Below are 26,937 nucleotides of genomic sequence, written 5' to 3'. Positions count from 1 at the left end.
TATTTTGTGCCCTCATCATGGAATCAGCCATTGTTCCAAGGATTCCTGATTCCTTTCCTAAAGAACTGTATTAGAAACCAAGATCTGAATTTTATTGGGTTGCCATAGCTTCTAGGCCCTTTTCAGCTAACAGAGAAAATACGCATGTCGCATGTGTGCACTAGCAATGCGTGTGTATTATATATATATGTGTGTATATATATATATACACACACAAATTTTTCTCTATCCATCTCTACCTATATTAAGCTAAACATGAGCTCATACTAATGTCTCCAACGTCAATCCATTACCTCATAGATCCCTCTAGACTTCTCTCCTTGTTTATCTATAACCTTCTACTTCAACACTGGGAAACTTGGCTAGGGTCCTTTTCCATGCATTACTTAATTGTACAATTCTAGTATACATTAACAAAACTGTTAATCCATATCACTGTTGTGGACTTTATTGACTAGAGAACAGTGTTTTTATCTTTATCTTATAGTCTCCATTCATTTTCAAAGTTACTTAATCAGCACCACCTTCATTCCCCCATTCATTGAGCATCTTTATAATACAATTAGATTTTTTCATTTCACTTCATCCTGAGATCCCCTAACCTCTTAAATGACTTGTAAGAATTTTGCATACATAAGATTCGCTGTTATGCCATAAATTTATATAGGTTTTAACAAATACAAATACATATACATATACAAATTTATATTTATATGTAAATGTATACATATACAAATGTCATATACTCACTATTACATTGTCATATATGATAGTTTTATACTCTAAAAATTCCCTGGTACTTCATCTACTCAACCCTCAATTCCTCCTCAAACCACCGGTAACAGCTTATCTGTTTATTCTATTATGGTTTTGCCTTTCCCAAGGCTTGAGTGTTTTTTTGGGGGGGCTTGAGTGCTAAATGATTGTTGAAGGACATCTTGGTTGCTTCCAAGTTTTGGCAATTATGAATAAGGCTGCCAAAGACATGCATGTGCAGTTTTTTTTGTGTGTGAACATAAGTTTTCAACTTATTTAGGTAAATATCAAGGAGCATGATTGCTATATCATATGGTTAAGAGTTTGCTTAGTTTTGTAAGAACCGCCATACTGATTTCCAAAGTGCACCATTTTGCATTTGTACCAGCGATGTATGTGAGTTCCTATTGCTCTATATCCTTACCAACATTTGGTATTGTCAGTGTTTTGGATTTTAGCCATTTTGATGTATGTAGTGGTATCTCATTGTTTTAACTTTAATTTCCCTAATGATAAAAGATGACTGAGCATCATTTTACATGCTTATTTACCATCTGTAAATCTCCTTTGGTAGATATCTATTCAGATCTTTTGTCCATTTAAAAATTATATTTCTTGTTTTCTTGAGTTTAATAGTTCTTTGGAACTACTTTTTGGAAAAATAATACTGTTTTGGAAAACTAATACTTTTGGAAAAAACTCACTTTTTAATATTTATTTTGCAAGTATTTTCTTCCAGTCTATGGCTTGTCTTTCCACTATGTTAGTAATGTCTATCATAGAGCAAAAGTTTTAAATTTTAATAAAGTAAATTTATTTACTTTTTCTTTTATGGATGTGCTTTTGGCATTATATTAAAAACACATCATCAAATCCATGTTATGTAGATTTTTTTCTCCTTTTTACTTGTAGAAGTTGTATAGTTTTGTATTTTATATTTCCTGTTAATTTCTCTGTGTGTAAGACCTATATTTAGATTTCTTTTTGCATGTAAATATCCAATTGTCCCAGCATTATTAGTTGAAAAGCTTATTTTTCCATTGAATTGCTCTTTCACTTTGTTGAAATCAGTTGGCTACATTTATGTGGGTCTGCTGGGCTCTCTATTCCGTTCCACTGATCTATTTATCTATTCTTTTGTTAATACCAACATTCAATAAATATATATATACATATTTAAAAAACAAAGCAAAAAAAAGAGAAAAAAATACCAACATTGTCTTGATTTCTATAGCTTTATAGTAAGTATTGAAGTGAGATAATATCAAACATCCAACTTTGTTATTCAGTATTGTGTTGGCTATCCTAAATCCTTTGCTTTTTCATATAAATTCTAGGATGAGTTTATCAAAGCCTACAAAACAAGTTGCTGGGATTTTGATTGGGATTGTGTTGAATCTATAGACCAAGTTGGAAAGAGTTTTTTTGGAATCTGTGTTTTTTGTTGCTTTTCGAGTTTTCTGAGTTTGGTATTTAAAACATGTGTTGCCTGTTGGTGGGAATGTGAACTGGGGAAGCCACTCTGGAAAACTGTGTGGAGGTTCCTCAAAGGATTAAAAATAGATCTGCCCTACGACCCAGCAATTGCACTGCTGGGGATTTACCCCAAAGATACAGATGCAGGGAAACACCGGGACACCTGCACCCTGATGTTTCTAGCAGCAATGTCCACAATAGCCACACTGTGGGGGGAGCCTCGGTGTCCATCGACAGATGATGGATAAAGAAGATGTGGTTTATGTATGCAATGGAATATTACTCAGCCATTAGAAATGACAAATATCCGCCATTTGCTTCAACGTGAATGGAAGTGGAGGGTGTGATGCTGAGTGAAGTAAGTCAATCGGAGAAGGACAAACATTATATGTTCTCATTCATTTGGGGAATATAAATAATAGTGAAAGGGAATAGAGGGGAAGGGAGAAGAAATGGGTAGGAAATATCAGAAAGGGAGACAGAACATGAGAGACCCCTAACTCTGGGAAACAAACTAGGGGTGGTGGAAGGGGAGGAGGGCAGGGGGGTGGGGTGACTGGGTGGTGGGCACTTAGGGGGACACTTGACAGGATGAGCACTGGGTGTTGTTCTGTATGTTGGCAAATTGAACACCAATAAAAAATAAATGTATTATTAAAAGAAAAAATAAAATAAAACATGTACTGCAAAAATACACGAGGGGAGCTTAGACAGTTTACCCTCAGCTTCCACTGAAGTACAGGAACCTGTAGACACTGGTTGGATACTCTCACCACTCTTTAGCACTGTGGTTTGCTTCTGTGAACCAAGCGCATGCCTTGGAGTCTCTTTCAAACCATCTCTGCTTCTCGTTATAAGAGTAGTTGCCTCAAATAATCTCAGCCTTAGCATGGGAAGATTTCTGGATAGCCCCAGGTGCCCTCAACTATCTTGCACAAAACTAACACCTCTTTGCCACTCCCATCCTGGTGCTTTCCTTTGGGTCAAAGTATCATCTTCAGATAATGCTTTCTTTTTCAATATATTTTATGATTTACACCTGAAGCAAGGTTGACACAATTTCACTTAATCCCATTATTTATGGTTTATAGAAAGTTGTCAGATAGTTCAGAAGGGAATATGTGCAGGTGCAGTTGACTTTGGTAAGAGTGTGAAGTAGGAAGACCCCAGAGTCGTATCATTGCTATGAAAAGGAAGCATGCCACAGTATTGGGGACCAAGTGTACATGGCCATAATGGGAGCTGAGGGCCCCAAGCAAAGGTGGGCATATCAGGGAGCAACCTTGGTGCCATTTGATCTCTCCTGGAACTTCATTTTTAGCAAATGAAGAAACTCCAATCAAACCCTTGTTGCAGTTCTCCTTAAAAATGAGTATTGAAGGGTAGCCCGGGTGGCTCAATGGTTTAGCGCTGCCTTCAGGATCGAGTCCCTTGTTGGGCTCCCTGCATGGAGCCTGCTTCTCTCTCTCTCTCTCTCTCTCTCCCTCTCTCTCATAAATAAATAAAATATAAGAAAGAAAGAAAAAATGAGTATGGATTCTTTCCTGCACAATTCCATTTCTATTCCCATTTCTGAAATAGCTCCAGATACTTCTTTTCCAAAAGCATAAAATGGTTTCTAACTGGTTTCTAATGGTTTCTAACTGGAACAAGTGCAATTAAATAAAACAACATAAACAATTTCTTTCCTCTTCCAGATGAAGAATTTTAAACTCTTCATATCTTTGGATGGATTCCCTGAAGCTTTCTTTGCCTCATCTGGCTCCTCTTATCACTGCCTTTGAAATGGGCTGACTCCAACCTAAATGGACCTCAAAGCTGCCATGAGCACAATGAGCAACTTTGGTCTTTGGATCCTGCTCTGGCGTTTTTTTGTTTTGTTTTGTTTTTTAAAGATTTTATTTATTCATGAGAGACACAGAGAGAGAGAGGCAGAGACACAAGCAGGCTCCATGCAGGGAGCCCGACGTGGGACTCGATCCCGGATCTCCAGGATCACACCCCAGGCTGAAGGCACACTAAACCACTGAGCCACCCGAGCTGCCCTTCTCTGGCGTTTTGAGGAACTAGTGGCCACTGACTTTGTGCTTCATGCACTCTGTAGTAGGTCTTAGTCCCAGAGGATGAGGGACTGTTAATTGGGGGCAGTTGTTATCAAAGAAGAGTGATGAGAGCGGGTGTATGGGAGGGTATGGAAAGGAGGAAAACTTTAGGACTTTTTGGCTTTAATTCAAGTAGTCAAATAAAGAATTATCATCTGTGGGTACCTTCTAGGACCCAATTTCAGGTTATATGTGGCTGGGAATAAAAAAGATAGAAACACCGTGCTGCCCACCAAAATCTAACTGGGGAGATGTGACATGCACACACAAGAAAAAGAATAGATAAAACTATATTGACTTGCTAACCTGAGTCATGGCTTCCACATGGTGTACATGGCATGAAAAAAGATTGGCTTTACCTACAAGTGACATAGGTAATTCATTGTCTACTGTGTAGAGCCCAAAATGTATGCCTAGCAATTTTAATTAATACTCTAACATAAAAAAATATAATATAAAAAAACAAATTCCCAGTACATCAGCACTTCATTAAAATTTTGTACTTTAAGGACAATTTGATTTTGTATGGCTTCTCTTACAATAATCTCTATGTTAGAGGTCAGAAAGGGTTCACAGTACATGCAAAGAGGTGCATAACTTAGTATTCTCTAATACAAAGTACATAAGAGGTACTATACCTATTCCCTGCTTTCCCACCCATTTCATGGATAAGAAAACAGGCTCAGAGAGATTAAGTAACTTTCTCAAGGTCAACTAGCTACTAAATCTGCCTTCCTCCAAGGCCCATGTTCTCTTCTTTTATTCTATACAGTCTTTGGAGGCTGAGCGTAAGTGGGAACAGCAGGATTCTGGACCACAAGGCTAGTCTGACCAGGTAATGATACTGACTCTTCAAGCATATGGGCATTTAGGGGGTGTGTAAGTTTGGGCCTGGAGCAGTAGGAGTTGCTGAAGACTGGGGGGTCCCACTCTTAGGCCTTTTGGGTGCTAAATAGAATAGGATAGAATGGAATAGAATAATAGAATAGACAAGCATCATAATAAGACTTGTGGATATTATTAATCTACACTCTGTTGAAAGAAAGAGGGAAAAAGGAACTCCAGTGATAGATACGTTTTTAATTTACTTACTGACCCTGGGCTGTTCCAAACAGCCTTTGCTGGCATCACATCACCATTACCAGCTAATGCCAATTTTCTTGATCTGACTGAACAGAAGCGCCCCTAATTCTAGACATTGCCTATTCACACGGCAGTGTTATTTAATGATAATCGCTCATCTGAATCCAGTGCATATTCTTCTTTGAAGTACATCTAGGATCAATTGTAAGAGGACTCTTGGTAACCCTGTCTATTGGGGTATGAGGCAGCCGTGTTCTTTTCTTTCCCAATGCATAGTGTAGGCAGGAGCACTGTCAGGGTAAACATTCAGCTGGCAAAGGCCCCTGTAGGTGGCCAGAGTAAAGACATTATAACATTCTGCAGAGCTCTGCTCTTAGACTCTAATGTCCTATTTGACATTACAAGGAGACTGGAATTAGGCAGGAATGACAATGCTACCACATTTTAGGACAAGGACATGAAGGTCCCAAGAAGTGAAGTTTTGCCCACATTTACACAGCGGGGGAGGCTCCTGCTATGTGTGGGGTATCTCCATCCTCTTTTTTCTCTCCTCTTCACCCTGATCCTTGACTTGACCTTCCATTGACTCTAGAGCTCCCTTTGTTGAAGTTCTACTCCAGCGATACACATTTCTCCAAGACCCTTCCTGAATGTGTCTCTGTGTTGACCTTTCCCTGAGGGTGGTTGCTGTAGCAGCTTCAAAAATGCTTGCTGGCTCTACACTTTGACACTGGAACACATGCTAGGTCATTTAAGTGTCTATTGCTTGCATATGTTTTGTTTTCCCACCAAGTCAGGGTTCATATAAGTCTTATTTTTTTAAAAAGATTTTATTTATTTATTCATGAGACACAGAGAGAGGCAGAGATACAGGCAGAGCAAGAAGCAGGCTCCCTGCAAAGAGCCTGGTCCAGGGCTCGATCCCAGGACCCTGGGACCATACCCAGAGCCAAAGGCAGACACTCAACCATTGAGCCACCCAGTTGCCCCCATGTAAGTCTTACATGTGTTGCTGGCACAGTGTTTGGAACATGCATATTTTGAGCTGAGCACTTACTTTAAAGCCACTTTCTAAATTTTAATACTATGGCTCCTCATAGCTAGAGAACTAAGCACAAATTTAAGATCTACACTCTTTTCATACCTTCTTTCTTATCTCTCACTTTTCTGAGCCCCAAGTCCACCTGAGCTCCATGTACACCAGGCCATCTGTCTTTCAGCTCTTATGTTCCCATTGAGCCTGTGCACAAGGTATAATGTCTGTGTGGTGCCCCATCCTCATCTTCTTCATCTCCTTTTCATGTTCATTATTTTCTCTGTGCAGACTTTCCTACGCTGCCTCCCCTCTCCTGAAGGAGGATGAGAGAGCTTACCATCTATGTTTCCTATAGACCATATGTCCTTATTTCTCTGATGGCATTACTCTCATTAGAAAACACAACCTTCCCTCATAAATGGATTCTGAGCTTTCTAGGATAAGAACTGTCCTCACCATCTCTGTAGTACCCAGCAGAGAACCTGGCCATACTGATATCTGTACAATGAATGCAAGATGGGGGCTGTTTACACTGAGCAGAAGGATCTCATTAAAAGTTAATTAGCCATTAAGTATTCATATGGGAAACACATTTGGAAAAATTATCAAGGTAAAGAATAGGATGACTTAAAACAATTTTTTTTTACACTGAACTGCCTTGAGTTGCTCTGAGGCAGTGAGGCGGCAATTTCTGCTGGAGCGAACCTCTCCCCCGTCATAAGAGATGCAGGGTTCCCTGAAAAGTAAAGATTGTTGCAGCGCCGTCTACTACATTCCCTACTAGGGGCCCTCCCTCCCCCTTCTACCCTGGGCTGAGGTTCCCAAAAGGTAGAGTTAGGTTTCCTTCTCTGTGCTTCCCCGGCTGGCTGCGTGTGTTCCCAGGTAGGAGGTAGTGTGAGATACTGTCTTATATCTGTGTCCTCAGCCCCTAGCTTCTGGAGGCTAGCAGCAGGCGCTCTCACTGTGGTTTGCAGCAAAGCCTGGCACCTAAGTATCAGCAGACAGTTTTGATCAATATGTAAATGAATGAGCACAGCTTACAACTGTCCCTTCCACACTCCTGCCCCGGGTGCACTGAAAGGAGTTTTCCTTTTCCCAGTCTCGCTCAAGATCTTACTCTCAGTACCTCTCTTACCCCATTACCATCTCTACTCCTCCTGGGCTTTGTATGTGTGTATATGTTTATGTCTGTGCGTGTATGTGTACCTGTGTGTATATATGTGTATATGCATGTATTTAGGGGAGGGTGAGTGGTAGGGTTATCTCAAGGTAGCCCAAGGAAACAAAAATATGAAGAACAGTTGTTTTTACAAAAAGACTGAAACCTCCCCTCTGGAGAACGTGTGTCCTCCGTAACAGAGCTAACCAAGCAAAGACGGGATGTCTCAAGTCTGCCGTGACTCATTCCCAAATGAGAACCACTTTGAAGGAGTATGTGATAGTAAATGTATTTTTAATTCTTGTTTATATTATATCCTGTATTACTGCCTAGGAAATCAGAGGACTGTTGATCTTAAAGATCAGCCCCAGAACCACAAATAATCCACCTATAAATGCTGATGGCAGAGTTGCTTAGAGACTCATGCCAGAGGCACAGGAAGCCAACCACATGCCAGCATCCCTGATCACCATGGCAGTAAAACTGTAGCACTTGTAAAAACAGAAAAGCTAATCAGGTAAAAGGGTGACTCTCATGAAGGAGCAAAAGAAATATGAGGATAAACCTGGCCATAGTCCTTGCATAGAGCTTGATGAGACTTTAAAGAATACATATATAGAGAAGCTAAAGAAGTCATTAATAAGGAAGGCTGCTTTAGACAAACAAATAATAGATTTTATTATAATAGTTTAATTAGAAAGATAACAAATTCCTTCAAGAAGAATGGAAGACCATAATTAAAGGGAAATGCTGAGCTTAACTTTTCCCCAGATTTGTTCTTGACTGTTCTATATAGGGTCCGAAAGCACTCAAGAACCTGAGGAATAGTAAAAAAAAAAAAAAAAAAAAAAAAAAAAAAAAAGGTACTTACCTTCAGTTCTGAAGCATGAACTTTCTGGCTGAGAAGACTGAGAATGAATGAGGTTTGAAAGAAAAGCAAGCAAGTAGGCCTTGGGCTGGAAAGCACCAGAACGTATGCATCACTGGGAGAGACAGTTAGTTTGTTATCATAACCTTGAATAAATGTCATTATGAAGTGAACTGCATATTTCTGTTGATCTAAAGTTAGGGAAATGGAAAGAAACAATTCGATTAGGACATAGTTTCCATGGCCTCAGCTAGACAAGGCCACCTCCAATGTTTATGACAGGGTTTATGGCATATTATGGAATTGAAACCTTTCTCTTTTTTAACATCATTTTGGAATTGCATTTAATTTTTGTGCTAGGGAATTCAATAAACTGGGGTTTTGAGAAAATTATTTCGGAAGAATTTGTCTTAAAATTTCCAGCAAACTTCTCAAGACATCTTGCAAACATTTGCCTCACTCATCTTATTAAGCAGAAGGAAATAACCCTATTGTCCATATTTCACAAGTTCAAACAGTGAAACCGGGGAATTGTGTGCTCAAGGGCACCTCACAGAGCACGTGCCAAGTCAAGGAAAAACCCTTATGTCCTGCCAATTCTTTTCTGTCATAAAACTGCACAGAAACTGCCATCAATCATCCCATTATTCAAAGCAAAATTGTTTAGTTAGTTTAGTTACAATATCGTTGGTTTTCTGTTTGCCAATACTTGCAGGGAAGGAGTCCCGTTGGTACCAGGCACAACCACCTGCATGTTTCAGTGCAGCCTGGGGCCAGATTTCGGGATGCACCTGGGGCTCTGGGGTGGACTCCAAACCAGTAGCTGTTTCTGAAGATACCCGCCCCAGCCCCGAGCTGAGCGCTGTCCGCACGTGGGCGGTCTGGACAGGGCTGAGGACAGAGGTCGGAGTCCGACTTCCCAGGCATGGAAATACTTCTTATTAAAGTTACTTTCCTCTGGCTTGTCCTTGAAGCAAAGCATGTTCTCCCTGAGAGCTGCGTGAGTCGAGGTCATTCCAGGCTTAGCTGAGCGCCCCAGCAACGTGCCCTGGGGCTCAGACGAGGGTGTTTCACAGGCCTCACCAGAATCACATGGATGAGACAGTATAGGAGAGCTGGGCGGTGCCTCCAGAAAGCCACTGTTTATGTTACCTGGAAAAGAAGAGACACGTTGTCCTCAACCCTTAGACTTGCAGCATTATGGAACCTTTGTCAAAGATCTGCAGATGCGATTAGATAGTTGGGAAAACTGGTGGCAAGATCTAGGGAATGAGCCCCAGGCAGGTTGGCAGATGCAGGGGGTGTTGGAGCACTGGGCGCTCTTGGGAGAAGGCAAGCCTCAGCAGCTGCCCTCTGTGTGCAGTCCTGGGCGGCTCAGTTTAGGAGACATGAAAGAAATGTCAAGGATGGGTAAGGTGACCTAAGGGTTTGGCTAAGCCCTAGGAAAGAGAGTTGGTTTTGCTATTTTAGTTCTTCCTTTTTTGCGGGGGTGGGAGGGCTGATCTCCCTCCCATTATGCAAGAAAATAGAGCAAAAAAAAAAAAATCTCTTGGAAGGAGCAGAGTAGAAATGACATGAGCTTTAGAGCCAGAAGGCATGGGTTAGGGTTCTGATTCTGCTGGGTCTCTGAGTCTCCAGTTTCCTCGTGTCAAGTGGGTTGTTGGGGAGATTAAATGAGATTAGGTCTGCGAAACTGTTTAGAGAACTGTGCAATCAATCACACGCCAATCCCTGTGGTTCTCCTTATAGCAAGGCCCAAGATATAATTGAAAGAGTGGTCTCTTCTTAAAATTACCTTAGCTAGAGGGAAACTCATTCAGCTGGTGAACAATTAAAAGCAAACTTGTGAACTGAGATGCTGGCCAAACAACTGCAATGCTGGGTGCTGGGGGTACACCACATGCTACACCAGCCCATGCCTCTTCCTCTGAGAGGCCGGTAAAGGGGACTGTAGGGAGCACGCTTGGAGCTCTCTCTCTTCTTGTACAATCCAGCAGCCCAGACACTTTTCTTCTGCTCTTCACAGCTCCACCACCCTTCTCAGTGTTATGCTGCCTTTGTGGAAGGGGGGGTGGGGTGGACAGAGAGAGAGAGGTAAGAGAGAGTGTGGGGGGAGAAAGAGAGACAGAGAGAGAGAGAGAGAAGGAAAGGGAGGAAGGCACAGAGAGAGAAAGAGAGAGATGGAAGAGGACAGAGAGAAAGAGAGAGGGAGAAAAGGGGGAGAAGGAAAGAGAGGAGAAGGAGAGAGAGGGAGAAAGACAGAAGGGGAGCAAGACAGAAAGAGAGTGAAGGAGAGAGGAAGAGAGTTGGGGGGTGTGACTGAGCCAAGAGACAGGGCCTGGGGAAGGATGTGGAATGGGGAGCAAGAAGAGACAGGCGCAGGTATCCTTCGCATGCAGGGCCATGCCATTTGCACAACACGTAAAATGCTGGGAGTTGGAAAGTAACTTGGTAAAAAATACACACACACTCCTCTTGTATTTCTCCTTGACTCACATGCTCAGAATACCTCCAATGCCAGGTGTGTGGGTGGTTTTTCACACATCAAGCAATGACCTGACACCAGCTGGTGTCCTATAATTCAATTCAGTTCTGACACTATCTATCTGGAGACGGCGTTGGGCCCTATAGATTCCATAAGCCCGCTCCCCACTTCCGATGCCGATAGCAAGTCCCAGGTTGTCACTTGTGCTTCTGAATTTGTAAATCTAGGTTCCCACGGCTACTTCCTTGGGTTGTGTAATTTGCTAGAATGACTCACACAACTCAGAGAAATACTTAGTTTTATTAGCTTATTATAAAGAATATTATGAAGGATATAAATGAATAGCCAAGGGAAAATATACATAGGCCAAGGTCTAGGAGTACCTGAGTGCAGGAGCTTGTGTCCCTGTGGAGCTGGCGTGTGCCACCCCTCGGGCATGTAGATATATTCAGAGCCCAGAAACTCTTCCAACTCTGTACTTTTGGGGTACTTATGGAGGCTTGATCTCAGACTTGCCTCATTAGAAGAAAAGACACTCTTATCGCCCAGGGTCACCCAAGGGCTTTAGAAACTCTGCGTCAGGAACCAAGGTCAAAGACCAAATATTAGAACAAAAGATGCCCCTCATGCACTTATCACTTACGAATTTACGAGGATTTTAGTAGCTCTGTGCCAGCAACTGGAAACAGAGGCCAATATATATTTTCTCTATTGCTTCACAAATTCACATCTTTGCTGAAATATGCCACTGAAGCAATAATAAAACTATCCATAGCGCTTCCTTTGCGCCGGCCACTAGCATTGTTCCAAGTGCCGTATACATGCGGACATTTGATCTTTACAACAAATGTGGGAGGTGGGCTCTTTGACTTCATTTACACAGGAGGTGCAGCAAAGTGCAGTCACTGGCTGGAGGCATGATAAATGCTTAAAATTCTATTTTGAGAATGATGTGAAGCCCCTGGGTTCTAAGGCAGGGGAGTGGCATGACATGGTTCAGGTTTTAAAAGGATCCTTCTGGCTTCTTAGAGAATGGATTGCAGGAGCAAGAGGGGAAATGGGGAGCAGCTGTACAGGTAGGGGCTCAGTTGGAGTTGCTTGAGGGGGTAATGGAGAGCGAGGTTGCAGTAACAGCAAGTATGGACAAGTGTTTCCAGAAGTTTTTTATGCAAGAGGTGGGTGTCAGCATGGGGAAAAGGAGACATTCTCTTCAGGCAAGGGTCTCATGGGCATGTGTGTGTGTTGATGGGAACATCCACTAGGGAGGGGGCCCTGGGGAGGCAGGTGACAGTGCCAGAGAGGTAGCAAGACACAGTCTGAGAACGCAGAGAGGACCGTCGACAGAAGTGGGACCCTTCAGCCAGAATGACAAGATGGCCTGTGGGAGGCAACGGCCTGACTATGGAAAGATGAAAGCCTGCCTGCTTAGTTGTTTATGTTCTCACAGAAATATGAAGCAATGTTATTTTAGTCTGATCTAACATTTGAGTTATTTCACCAATTTCTGAGCTACTTAGTGAATTAGGAGCACGCATTTAGCATATGTGTCTGACCAAAGGGGCTGGCTAAAGTCATGCCACCCAGAATAGAGGGTCAACTACAGACGTAAATTTAGCTTTCTGCCCGTGAAACCAAAGGGTGCAAATTTCTTACAGGTTTATGTTTCCTATTCGACCCCATTTCCAGTGGTAAAGGGAATATATTAAAATCTGCTTGCAGAAAACCTCTACCTGCACAAAAAGCCCAGCAATAACAATCGGCACAGAGCTGGTATTCAATAAAAGATTTTGGTTCCATCCTCACTCAAACCTTTCTGTTGTTGGCCCATCCACATACATTCGGCCCTTGGATCCTCATGCCAACAGCATGTACAGCAAGGCAAAGATTTATCTACTCACTTGCTCATTTATTCAGCACTCCTTTGGTTTTAAAAAATTATTTATTATTTATTTATTTATTTATTTATTTATTTATTTATTTGATCTTTTATTTATTTATTTGAGAGAGAAAGAGAATGAACAGGCATGAGCCGGGGGAGGGGCAGGGCAAGAAGGGGAGGGAGAAGCAGACTCCCCTCTGAGCAGGGAGCCTGATGTGGGGCTCCAACCCAGGACTCTGAGATTGTGATCTGAGCCACCCAGCACCTCCAACACTCCTTTTATTGTGTGCATCTCATGCCTGGCCCCCTGTTGGGTGCCAGGGAGTCAGATGAGTATGACATTCTCTGACCTAGCAGGGTTCATCTAGTTGGGAAGAAGGATCACAGAGGAATAAAGGTGCAACACACAAAGGTTATGTGTAAAAAGTGCTACGGTACTTGAAGAATTTAGATATTAAGGTGCCTGTCTTTCCATTAGGTAAGTGTGAGGACGTCTTCCCATATTGTTGAAGTTGCACTGGGAAGAGTAAATAAGATTTTTCTAGGCAGACAGTTGAGAAGAGCATTACAGAAAAAGAAGGAAAGTGATGATAAAAGCATATACTCGAGGGTAGGAAGGAGTGGAGAGGGAATAGGGAGGGATGGGGTAAGGAGGTAGCCTACCACAGCAGATAATATAGATCTTAGAGCTAAGCTACACTGCCTGGGCATGGATCTGGATTTGCAACTGATGATCTGTGTGAGCTTGAACCTGTTACATAAACTTTCCAGGACTTAGTTTTTTGGTTATTTTCTTTCTGGAAAGTATGCTAAGATTTCCTATCTGTGGCAGGGATCCTGGGCTCTCCAAACCCCACGTGTGCTCTCTCTTTCCAGTTTCTATTATAGTTCAGTTGGGACTGATCATGTGACTGCTTCTGGCCAGCCCGCTATGAGTGAGGTGATAGGTGTCAGTCCCACACTGAGCCAGGTGAAGGCCACCGTGGCTCCCCATTCGCTTCCTTTTTCACTTTTGTGGGGTCCTCAGAGGCCATCTCTTCCATATGATAAAACCACAGGGTCCTTGAATGACAACATGGAATGACAATGTGGAGCAGAGACCTCTCTGGCCCATACCATACAAACAATGAGCAACAAGTCTATTGTGTTTTAAGCCACTGATATTTTTGGGTTAAGTTGTTATTTTATTTTAGCCTGCCTGTTCCAACTAGTACATTAGCAGTTAGTGATATTATAAGAGTCAAAAGAATCAACACTTGTAAAGCATTTGGAATGATACTTGGCATATCGTAAGCACTGTGTAAGAATTTGCTAAGCTAAATACAGGGTTAGACAGTGGGGACTGGTGAAGACATGGGGGTAAGTAAAACCAGCATGATGTTGGATCATGAAAAACCTTGAATGCCATATAAAAATGTGATTTTTTAAAAAAAGATTTTATTTATTTATTCATGAGAGACACACAGAGAGAGGCAGAGACCCAGGCAGAGGGAGAAGCAGGCTCCATGCAGGGAGCCCGATGTGGGACTCTATCCTGGGGCTCCAGGATCAGGCCCTGGCTGAAGGTGGTGCTAAACTGCTGAGCCACCCGGGCTGCCCAAAAATGTGATTTTTTTTAAAAGATTTTTATTTAAAAAAAAAAAACGATTTTTATTTATTCATGAAAGACACAGAAAGAGGCAGAGACAGGCAGAGGAAGAAGCAGACTCCTGCTGGGAGCCCGATGTGGGACTCGATCCCAGGACCCTTGGGTCACGCCCTGAGCTGAAGGTAGACGCTCAACCACTAAGCCACCCAGGTGCCCCAAAATATTATTTTTAATTAGAGGAACATATTAAAAGTAGATAAGAATTTTGGTAGCATGGGCAGAGAGAATAAAAAGGCAGAGCCTTGCACATAGTAAATAAACCCTTAACGATGACTGGTCTTTGTGCATCATGTTAAGTTCTTTGACTGGTGGGTGGGGTAAAGCAGGGAAGGTGGGGCGGTACCAGCTGCCACCTGAAGCTGAGCACTGTTAGAGAGGTTGCACTGATTGATTTGGGAAGGGGGACACGGTGGTGGTGGTGGTTTTTGAAGTAGGGATTTGTACCTTAGCCCCCTGCATGCAGATAATCACCCTTAGGGTTAAGGGAAGCCACAAAATAAAGGAGTGTGTAAGGGAGGCGGGGGGCACACAGCCAGCATGGGAAAAGCCCTATTTAGAACCAAAAGGCAGAGTCTCTTTATCTTGGTCAAGCTCTCTGGGTTTCACAGAGGAAGAAAGTGACTCCAGAGGCTGACGTGCCCAAGGTCAAGTAGCTATCGTGTGCCAGACAAAAGTTAAGTCTGCACTTCCTCACCATTGCCTACTGCTCTTCATATTCTCAAGGAGCCCATGGTAATAAAGACTTTCTCTTGGTCTTTCCTTCTTCCAGTAAACTTCCGTTCTCCTGCTTCGCTTTATCCCAGTGGTCATTTATGTTTTTCTCTTGCTGAACTTCTGTAGCATTCTCATATCCCTCCCAGATTACGGAGCTTTGTTTAGACAGTCAGAGTCCTGGAAAGGATGGCCCATCACACTGCATTATTTGAGAAGTGTCAAATAAAAGGACTATTTACAAAAATTGGGGCAGATTATAGTTAAACAGCCACAGATCCTTGGGACAGTCGTGCCTGTTTGCCTGTCTGTGGTCCTGGGCCTGAGGGGAGAGCAGAGAGTGTGGTGACCAGTTGCGCTTGAGGGGATGTATGACTGTGGTGACCCCATAGGGAGGAGCAGGAGGACCCCCCTTACCTGTTCCTTCCTCTGCTCAGCCTCATGGGTTTAATCCAACCCATAGCCACAGGGCAAGCAGTTATTGACTTGTCCCACTGCTTAGCCCCCCCACCCCCCGGGGCACAGAGCTGGAAGGATGGGTGGGACAAATGGAAGAGTTTCTGCACAGACCGTCAAGTTCAACGAAAGCGGGCTTGGAAAGGGTTTGCAGAGGTCACTGTGTGCTTGCCCCCTGGCACGTATCGGCCTGAGCTTCCCAGGGCCGCACGTAAATAGTCACTGGCCTGTGCTATGTCCGTGCCCGTGTTTCCCCCCACACTGCTCCTCGTCTACTGAGCACTGCCATGTCCGCATCTTGGCTTTCATTACACAGCAACAGAGCGGTTCTGTAACACGGACACTCTGCGGTCTGTGAAGCTTCAAGTCAGGGACTATGCCTGAGGAGTCTGCAGGTGGGGAGAGGGTGCTCTACGCTCTGCAAAGATCTGTGTGCAGTTCCTGTGTTGAAAGCACACAACATTCCAGAGTGCTCCTTTTCCACTTGGCCGAACTGTCTAAAATGCTTCAAGATCTTAGCACTTTCTGTCTTCACCAGGGAGAGAGATTCGATCAGAAAACATAGCCTATCTGTGCTAATTTAAGTAAACAAATAATAAGGTTCCAAAAAATTGAGAACATAAGGAACTGTTAGTAAATATTCTGGTTTGGGCATAGGCATACCGTCCATCGTTTTTGGTTTTGGAGCTTCTCCCAAAAAGGAAAAATAAGACCCTTGGTTTTGTCTCAGAGCAAGTCCATATGCACAGGGCTAATCACTGCTACTTTTAATGAGAAACCTTTAGCAAATCCCATACTCTAAGGATTGGAAGGGCACTCACAAGTCCTTTGGTTTAAAAACTTCGATTTTCAGGAGAGGAAGGGGTAGGGGTTGGGGTAGCTGGGTGATGGGCATTAAGGAGGAGCTTGATGTGATGAGCACTGGATGTTATAAGCAACTCATGAATCACTAAATTCTACCTCTAAAACTAATAATACACTATATGTTAATTAAATTAAATTTAAATTTAAAAACAACTTTGATTTGAAGGTAAGGAAACTAATGCCCAGGGAGGTGAAATGATTCAGTGCCATCCTGTAAGGCCAAGTAATTCTCTTTCATACCTAACGCATGTTTCATTGAAGGCCCAAATTTTGCTTGCCTTGTCTCTCTCTCTCTCTCTTAACAATTAAATATTTGTATATTTTAAAGTTTTTATTTAAATTCCAATTAGTTAAGCTACTTATTAGTTTCAGGTGTCCAATTTAGTGATTAAACACTTCTATACAACGCCTCGTGCTTACTCCAAACACACACCTTAATCCCTGTTACCTGTTTAACTCCTCCCCCACCCACCTCCCTGCTAGTAACCATCAGTTTGTTCTCTATAGTTAAGAGTCTGTTTCTTGGCTTACCTCTCTCTATCTCTCTTTTTCCCACCTTTCCTCAATTATTATTTTTTTTTCTTAAATTCCACATATGAGTGAAATCATATGATATTTGTCTTTCTCTGACTATTCCTCTTAGGAGGAATGGTTGCTGTGGCCTCCACTTGTTCCGCTGCCCCTGGCATCTCCTTGCTGCCTTGCCCATCCATCTCGGCCCAGGCTGACCCGTCCTACGCTGCCTTAAGCCAGTAGAGTCTTCTTACTCTCCTAGCGTTAGGCTCCCGTGCAGGACAGAAGACTTGCTAGAGCAGTATTGTAGCTCAGAGCCTCCGCTTGTCAGCACTATTTATTCACCTAACATTTGTTCAGAGCTTGCTGTGCCTGACAATATTTTGGTTGCTGGCAGTTTGGCAATTAACAAAATGGGTCACCACTCTCATGGAGCTTTTCTATTAGGGCCAGTCTACTTTATCAGAAAGGCCCTTTTCTTTCCCTTTTCCCTCCGTGTCACCACCTAAATAGGGGGTCTGATCCCTTAAAGTACAATGTTATATCTTTTACAGTTTCAATCCTTGGCCTCCCCAAATTCTTTTTATTTTCAGTGGATCAGAGGAAAATTCAAAATCTCTTTAAAAAATATTTTAAAAGTCTGCCCCCAAACAACACCTGTTTACTTGATTTTGTTAAACAGTAGTTTTAAAAGTATGGTCTGCGGATGAGCAGCCTGAAAATTATCTGGAAACATGTCAGGAACTCAGCAAACCTGCTAGGTTAGAATCCTGGGGTGAAGGTAGGGGGTGAGGGAACCTGGCCACCTATGTCTTAAACTTTTCAGGTGATCCTGATTCCTGAAGTTTTGAAAACCACAGTTGCAGAGCAATTCAACTCCCACTTGTTTCAACCTTCTATTCCTTCTAGGCCTGGGCCTTTTCTTAACATAACCAACAGATCCAATAAAGTGTTTTCGTAAAGACAGGAAAATTACTTTCAGTAAGTTTAAGGGGAAAAAAAAAAAGACAGAAGATGTAAAATTTCTGACTTTTAGAAACACAGTGGTCCTGTATCTTTGAAAACAGATCATCGGTAGGTATGAAATATTTAGACTCCCCTGGATATTATAGTTGTCAATATTTATTTATTTTTTTTAATTTATTTTTATTGGTGTTCAATTTACTAACATACAGAATAACCCCCAGTGCCCGTCACCCATTCACTCCCACCCCCCGCCCTTCTCCCCTTCTACCACCCCTAGTTCGTTTCCCAGAGTTAGCAGTCTTTACGTTCTGTCTCCCTTTCTGATATTTCCCACACATTTCGTCTCCCTTCCCTTATATTCCCTTTCACTATTATTTATATTCCCCAAATGAATGAGAACATATAATGTTTGTCCTTCTCCAACTGACTTATTTCACTCAGCATAATACCCTCCAGTTCCATCCACGTTGAAGCAAATGGTGGGTATTTGTCATTTCTAATAGCTGAGTAATATTCCATTGTATACATAAACCACATCTTCTTTATCCATTCATCTTTCGTTGGACACCGAGGCTCCTTCCACAGTTTGGCTATCGTGGCCATTGCTGCTATAAACATCGGGGTGCAGGTGTCCCGGCGTTTCATTGCATTTGTATCTTTGGGGTAAATCCCCAACAGTTGTCAATATTTACAACATAACAGGAATGATACCTTTTGCAGTTAAGCTTATGCTTAAAAAAAAACTTATGACAAAAAATGTTTGAAGTTCCATGAGAAATGTACATGGGAGAAGTAGGCTTCTGAGATTCTTGAGCAAAAAATATTCAAAAACAACTAATTTACAGTATCAAAGCTACACTTCTTAATGCAAATACCGTTTGTAAAATGGCTTCGGCTCACCTTTCCAATTTCCTACAGGGTAGGGCTAGTACATTCATCCTATCTCCACCTACCCTAAAAAAACTTGCAAAAGGGAGTGCTCCTGCTGCTCAGCCTACCACATGGGACACACATAGTGCTTATCTCTTTGCATTGTGACAATTTGCCCAGTTCCTCTACTAGGTCATGGGCTCCACAGGGGTAGGAACCATGGCTTCCCTCATATTGTCCCTTCTCTACCACAGATATTTTTGAATTACCCATCAACCAGTTTAAGTTTACCTTAGGTAGTAGCTCTAGCATTTTTTCTAAGATATCAGTATATGTCACACTTTGTCACTATCCTATTTTTCTCTGCAAATCATGTATTGCACATTTGTCAAACTAATCTATTTTGGTTTTCAAAACATTTATTTTGCTGAATATCCATAAAAAAGTTGGCATATGCATTCTTTCCCCTCTAGGACAACACTCAAGTTGAGGTTTCAGCTGCCTTGGCTCCTCATACCTCTGCATGGGAGACCTCTCTGTGAATTTGGTTAGCCAGGCACTCCACGTTCTGAGAAGTTCTCAGCCAGCCATAGAGTTCCACATTTGGATGGGAATTCAGAGCAATCCACACACAATTTGTGGCTGATTTCTTAAATTGAATTTGCTAAGAAAAAAAAATCATGTTTTCATGTCCTATGGGGTAAGCTCAGGTAACAAAAGGTATTTTTGTAATATCTAAGTTTTTTCAAGGCACTAAACCTCAGTTTAGTCTTTTAGACTTTTAGAATTCCAAACTCCTCTGCCCCTATTGTTGAGTCACTGATGTTAACTTCTTTCTGCGCAGGCATAAATGTTCTTGATATATATGAATAAACCTCAGATCACTGTGGAAAAGAGAATGGAGACGTTTTTGTCATTAACCAGCAAAAACAAGTAACAAATTGAGATGGGAAAAAGAAGTTTAATTCATAGTACAAAAAATAAGGAAATGACTAGGAACTAAATTCAACACTAGATTATAGGAACTATGTGAAGAAAATGACAAAATCTTATTGAAAAATAAAGCAAGAGATGAAACTTAAAAATTATCTACTATATTTTTAGATGTGAAGACAATGTAAACTTATAAAACTTCAAAATTAATAAGCAACTTTAATGTAATTCTACCCAGAATCCCATTTTTTTGAATTTCATAAAATGATAAAATTGTGCAGTAATATCTGAGAGTAACAAAGAAAACAGTTAAATATAGACTTGTCTTGCTAATTTTTTAGTCAAGTCAAGAAACCTGGAAGCTAAGAATACATTAAAAGGGAATTTGACCTCATTAAAATTTCTAAGGTAAAAGATCTCATAAGTAAAATGAGAAATAATCATTTGTGATCAAACTATTTCACTGCATAAGTCAGATAGAGGGACTTCCTTCAGCCATTTCCTGTGTCTCTCCTGGCCTTACATTTATTTCTCCACAGTATTGACTTCCATTAGACGTAATGTACCTCTTGGTGACTGATTGCTTGTCTTCCCACATTAGAGTAGAAGCTATCTGAAGGCAGAGACTTTTCTGTTTCAGTGTCCAGAGCAGTGTCTGGCTCTAGTATGAATTTAATAGTATCATTGAATGACTAAATAAATACTGTACAAATTGGCAATAAAAAGATAAACAATGCAATAAAGGGAGTTGAAGAGTATGAAAAGACCAATTCCAGAGATTCAGATCAAAGAAAAGAATAAATATGTAAACGGCTCTGTTCAGCCTTGGTGGGGGCAATGAAAAACAAGGCAACAATGACAATTAAGTTCTTACTAATTAGAATGGTGAAAATTTTAAATGATTATAACTTTAATCCTGGCAGAAGTATTCAGAAAATATATTTATATGGATTGCTGGAGGAAATTAGAATTGTTATAGCATCTTGAGAAAACAATCCAGCATTATCCTTTTTTGAGATTTTATTTATTTATTTGTTTGTTTGTTTGTTTGTTTATTTATTTAAAAGAGAGAGAGAGAGGAAGGAGGAGCAGAAGGGGAGGGAGAGGGATAGAGAATCTCTAGTAAACTCCACACTGAGAAGAGGAACCCAAGGCCAGGCTTGATCTCATGACCCTGAGATCATGACCTGAGCCAAAACCAGGAGTCTGACACTGAACCAGACGAGCCACTCAGGCACCCCAGCAGCATTATTGTTTAAAATAAAATATAATGTACCCTTGAATCAGTGAGCTGACTCTTGAGAATTTATAGCATAATTAAAAAACACTAGTGTTTAAGAATATGCATACGCATTGACTGCAGCATTGGTTGTGATCACAACAAATAGAAAATTAACATACATCAGATGAGAAATGATTTAATAAGCCATGGTGTGTTCACACAGTGGGATATTTGTGACATTATGGAATGGAATAGTCTGGCCATTAAAAAGAATGAACTAGAGCCAAACCAGTTTTCATGAGATGTTGGATCAGAAAAACAAGATGCATAAAATATGCAATATAATACCAAATTGGGATAACAAACAATGAAAAAACTATGTGTGTATGTGTATGTGCATGCGTGTATGTGTCTATGAGTGTATAACTGTATGGAAGAGGGTAAGAAGGAAAAGAATGATAACAGAGAAATCAGTAAATCTATATATATTTGTATGGGAAGAATTATTAAATAAAAAACAAGTTGGATAACAATATGTATAACTTGTTTACAACTGCATTCAAAAACATATGTCTTAAAAAAATAAAAAAATAAAAAAATATGTCTTTATGTATGTATCTAAATACACTTGACTCTTGAACAACCTGAAGGTTAGGGGTGTTGACCCTCCACACAGTTAAAAACCTGAGCATGACTTTTGACTCTCTGAGAATTTAACTACTAATAGCCAACTGTTGCCTTACTAATAACGTAAACAATTACTACATATCTTATATGTTATATGTACTATATGCTGTATTCTTACAATAAATTAAGCTAGAAAAATATTAAGAAAATCATAAGGGGACACCTGGGTGGCTCAGTTGGTTAAGCATCCAACTCTTGGTTTCAGCTCAGGTCATGATCTCAGGGTCCTGGAATCAAGCCCCGCATTGGACTCTGCACTCAGCACAGAGTCAGCTTGAGATTCTCTCTTTCTCTGCCCCTTCTGCTCATGCTCTCTCTCTCTCAAATAAATAAATAAATCTTAAAAAAAAGAAAATCACAAGGAAGAGAAAATATATTGACAGTACCATAGTATATTTATAGACAAAAAAAAAATCCAAAAAAATCCATGTATAAATGGACCCAAGCAGTTCAAACCTGTGTTGTTCAAAGGTCAATTGTATATCATGAAAGATACTAAAATCTTAATGGTGGACACTTCTAGGGAGAGGGCTTTGTGGATTGGAGGTGAGATAAAGTAATGAAATAAGTTTTTATTTCATACACTTCAAATTTTTTTGCCTTTAAAATGTGGCAGGTTGCATATATAATGAGATTTTAAAAAATCAATAGTGTAGGATGGGATTTGTATTGACTCGTTTCCTATTTTTGCATTAGGACCTTTAGATGTATTTCGTCTGCATCAAAACTTTCTCAGTTTCCTTTAAAAATGCATTTTTTAAACAAGATTTTATATATTTATTCATGAGAGACACAGAGAGGCAGAGACACAGGCAGAGGGAGGAGCAGGCTCCATGCAGGGAACCCGATGTGGGACTCAATCCTTGGACTCCAGGATCATGTCCTGGGCCAAAGGGAGGCACTCAACCGCTGAGCCACCCAGGCATCCCTGGTTTGCCAATTTTTTGACAGGGTGGATGTAGAAGGAAGAAAATGCTGTGTGTTTTTGAATGTGTGAATGTGAGTACGTGGCTGGGACTGTGGGTGTAGTAATGTCTGAATCAGTGAATGGCAGGACCAGAGTCTTTCCTTTTTAAGGATTCTACATGCCTCATATTTGCCTCATAAACTGGTTGGTTTAAGGAAATGTAGTAGTGTCAGCCTGTACCAGGGAATTCCCATAGTGGAGAAGACAGCTCAGTCCCATTGATGACAAATGCAGTTACACTTATTATGTAGGATAGAGGTAGTCAGGGATGGGAGAAGGGAGCACTTGGCACTTACCTTTCTGGTGGAATTATGGATTTTACCATTAGATTTGTCATGCTGCATCTACCCATATGGCCTTCCTGATCTCCCAAGAACTACTGCTCAGGTATATGGGTAGTCATGGAGAGCACCTCCTCCTCACTCTAACTCTGCTGCTCATCTCAGGTTTGCACATTAATTCTGGTATTTTAGTTGGCAGTAAGGTACAGGGCAAGGCTTAGGGGAAATGTTCACTATTTTTTTATGTACTTTCTCATTTACCAGCTTATCCATCTTTTGCACTACCCACCATATTTCACCAATATTTGTGGTGATCTGTGCCAATCTTGTCCTATAGCTGTAGATATCCTTAATGGAGAATAAGATCCATATCTGCTCCCTGGAGCTCATTAGCTAGGTCTGGAGTCAGACAAAGTATGCTAGAACATTTACTAGAACGTCATATGCATTATAACATAGACTGGCATGAAGCACCCCGGAAGTGGAAGAAGTAATTAATTCTGTTCTACATGTGGGGCTGGGGGAGCTAGGAAAGTTCTCCTGGGAAGTGATGTGGAGCAGGATCTGAAGTGAGAGTAGAAATCTTCTAGGAAGAAAGGGGGCACTTATAGAATGAATGGAAGGTTGTACAGGACAACCTGGGGAGGGGAAGGAGCATGGGCCCCAAGTGCATGTGGAGAACACAATTCTGGGCTGTATAGCTGGAGCTAAGGAAGGAACAGAAATGTTGAAGCTGGGCAGATTCAGTGAGGAAGTGACATGATCCACCTGCATTTAAGATTAATGAAAATATGAGTAGCACACCATTCCTTTCTTGTCACCCAACTTCACTATTTTCCCTTGGTAACATGGCTGTATGGTATAAAGACAGCCACACACGAATAAGTTGGCCTAAGATCATCATTCTAAAATTTAAGTCTTTTTTGTTTAAGTTTATTCATTCATTCATTCATTCATGAGAGACACAGAGAGAGAGGCAGAGACAAAGGCTGAGGGAGACAAAGGCTCCCTCCCCACAGGGAGCCTGATGCAGGCAGGACTCAATTTCAAGACGCCGGGATCATGGTCTGAGCCAAAGGCAGATGCTCAACCACTGAGCCACCCAGGTGCCCCTAAAATGTAAGTTTTATTTAGTTTTTGGTAGTGATAAAATTTGAAGAAGATGAGTTTTAGCACATTCAATAGAGGTCTACATATCTTACCTGCTGGTCAAGATGGCTTTATTTCTTCCTAGGAATCACCTCACTTCAGAAAGAAAACAGGAGAAATAAACTGGTTACTACTGACAACACTTTTAATATTCAGAAGAATAATCCAGAGAACATTTTAACTTTCCCCACATATATCCAGATATCACTGGGGTTGAAGTTGAAGTGGGGTGAACTATGTTAACCTGGCTAAGCTGGAACCCTGTGGAAGATGGCAGAAGAGTAGGGTCTTCAACTCATCTCATCCCACCAACTTACCTAGATAACTTTCAAAACATCCTGAACACCTACAAATTCACCTGAGATTTATTTTTATTTTATCATTCTTTTATGCCTCAACACAGAGGCATATATTTATGAATTTCTTGCTTATATTTGGCATACATACTTTTTTGTGTGTATTTTTTATTGGAGTTCGAGTTGCCAACATACAGTATAACATCCAGTGCTCATTCCATTCAGTGCCTCCCTCAGTGCCCATCACCCAGTCACCCCGACCCCCTTTCCACCTCCCTTTCCTCACCCTTTGTTCATTTCCCAGAGTTAGGAGTCTCTCATAGTTTGTCTTTCTCTCTAATTTTTCCCCACTCAGTTCCCCTCCTATCCCTTATAATCCCTTTCACTATTTCTTATATTCTCCATATGAGTGAGACCATATGATGGTGGTCCTTCTCCGATTGACTTACTTCACTCAGCGTCCCTCGTCAGAATCATCTAGGGTGGAATTTACTTCGGTTGTGGTTAATATTCTGGACTCAGCCCACTCATACAGCCACTCTGCAACTGAGCAAAATGACTAGAAGGAGGAACTCACCACAAAAGAAAGAACCAGAAACAGCACTCTTTGCCACAGAGTTCCAGAATATGGATTCCAATTTGATGTCAGAAAGCCAATTCAGAAGCACAATTATAAAGCTACTGGCGGCCCTGGAAAAAAAGCATAAAGGATTCAAGAGATTTCATGACTGCAGAATTTAGATCTAATCAGGCTGAAATTAAAAATCAATTAAATGAGATGCAATCCAAACTGGAGGTCCTAACGACCAGAGTTAATGAGGTGGAAGAAAGAGTGAGTGACATAGAAGACAAGTAGATGGCAAGGAAGGAAGCTGAGGAAAAAAAGAGAAAAACAAGAGACCATGAGGAAAAGTTAAGGGAAATTATGATAGCCTCAGAAGGAAGAATCTAAGTATGATTGGGGCTCCAGAAAACACTGTGAGGACCAGAGGGCCAGAAAGTATATTTGAACAAATCATAGCTGGGAACTTTCCTAATTTGGGGAGGGAAATGGGCATTCAGATCCAGGATATAGAGAGGTTCCCCCACAAAATCATTAAAAACCATTCAACACCTCAACATTTAATAGTGAAACTTGCATATTCCAAAGGTAAAGAGAAAATCCTTAAAGCAGCAAGAGACGGGAGATTTTTTTTTTTTTTGAGATGGGAGATTCTTAACTTATATGGGGGAAAATATCAGGTTAACAGCATACCTCTCCACAGAGACCAGGCAGGCCAGAAAGGGCTGGCAGGATATATTCAGGGTCCTAAATGGGAAGAACATGCAGCCAAGAATACTTTATCCAGCAAGGCTCTCATTCAGAATAGAAGGAGAGATAAAGAGCTTCCAAGATAGGCAGAAACTGAAAGAATATGTGACCAACAAACTGGCTCTGCAAGAAATATTAAGGGGGAGCCTGTAAAAAAAAGAGGAAGCCCAAAGAAATAATCCAAAAAACAGGGATTGAATAGGTATTATGAGGACACTAAATTCATGTCTTTCAATATTAACTCTGGGTGTGATGGGCTAAATGATCCCATCAAAAGACGCAGGGTTTCAGACTGAATAGAAAAGCAAGTATATCAATCAATGAATAATCAAAGCAAAGACATATTTAGGTAATAATAAACTAATAGTAGGAGACTTCAACAAAGCACTTTCTGCAAATGACAGATATTCTAAGCACAACATGATCAAAGAATCAAGGGCGTTAAATGATACACTGGACCAGATGGATTTCACAGATATATACAGATCTTTGCATATGAATGCAACTGAATACACATTCTTTTCAAGTGCACATGAAACTTTCTCCAGAAGACACCACATACTAATCAGGTCTCAACTGATACTAAAAGATTGAGATTGCCCCATGCATATTTTCAGACCATAATGCTTGGGAACTAGAACTCAACCACAAGAAGTAATTTAGAAGAAACTCAAACATGTGGAAATTAAAGAGCATCCTACTAAAAGATGAATGGGTCAAACAGGAAATTAGAGAAGAATTTAAAAGATTCATGGAAACTAATGAAATTGAAGATACAACCATTCAACATCTGTGGTATACAGCAAAAGCAGTCCTAAGAGAGAAATACATTGCAATACAAGCATCCCTCAAATAATTGGAAAAAACCAAATACACAAGCTAACCTCACACCTAAGGGAACTGGAGAAAGAACGGCAAGTAAAACCCACACAAGCAGCAGAAGAAAGTTAATAAAGATTCGAGCAGAACTCAGTGAAATAGAGACCAGGAGAACCGTAGAACAGATCAACAAAACCAGGAGTTGGTTCTTTGAAAGAATTAATAAGATAGATAAAACATTAGCCAGCCTTATTAAAAAGAGAAAAGACTCAAATTAATAAAATCATGAATGAAAGAGGAGAGATCACAAACAATACCAAGGAAATAGAAACGATTTTAAAAACATATTATGAGCAGCTATACACCAATAAAATTAGACAATCTAGAAGAAATCGAAGC

The 26,937-nt window shown here is 41.0% G+C and overlaps 1 protein-coding gene and 1 long non-coding RNA gene across 5 annotated transcripts in view; both read right to left on the bottom strand.

The window, feature by feature from the left end:
* MC2R (melanocortin 2 receptor) overlaps positions 1–8,585 on the bottom strand; it is a 39,002-nt gene extending 30,417 nt beyond the window's left edge. Inside the window, exon 1 of one of the 4 annotated variants that reach the window (XM_038525575.1) lies at positions 8,484–8,585. The gene's annotated coding sequence lies outside the window, so the exon portion shown is untranslated. The remainder of the gene's footprint in view (positions 1–8,483) is intronic. The other 3 variants (XM_038525578.1, XM_038525576.1, XM_038525577.1) reach the window with 3 other exon arrangements.
* A 9,972-nt stretch (positions 8,586–18,557) lies between these two features.
* Positions 18,558–25,017, bottom strand: LOC119875936. Its single transcript, XR_005353047.1, has 3 exons — positions 24,857–25,017; positions 24,165–24,207; positions 18,558–19,756 (listed from the first exon to the last, which is right to left on the bottom strand). It is a non-coding gene; the product is annotated as an uncharacterized LOC119875936 (long non-coding RNA).
* Positions 25,018–26,937: the final 1,920 nt, after the last annotated feature.

The sequence above is a fragment of the Canis lupus genome, chromosome 1, assembly GCF_011100685.1.
Source record: "Canis lupus familiaris isolate Mischka breed German Shepherd chromosome 1, alternate assembly UU_Cfam_GSD_1.0, whole genome shotgun sequence".
In the NCBI taxonomy this organism is placed as follows: Eukaryota; Metazoa; Chordata; class Mammalia; order Carnivora; family Canidae; genus Canis; species Canis lupus.
The sequence above is the reverse complement of the archived record's forward strand: the minus strand, read 5'-3'. Positions and strand labels throughout refer to the sequence as shown.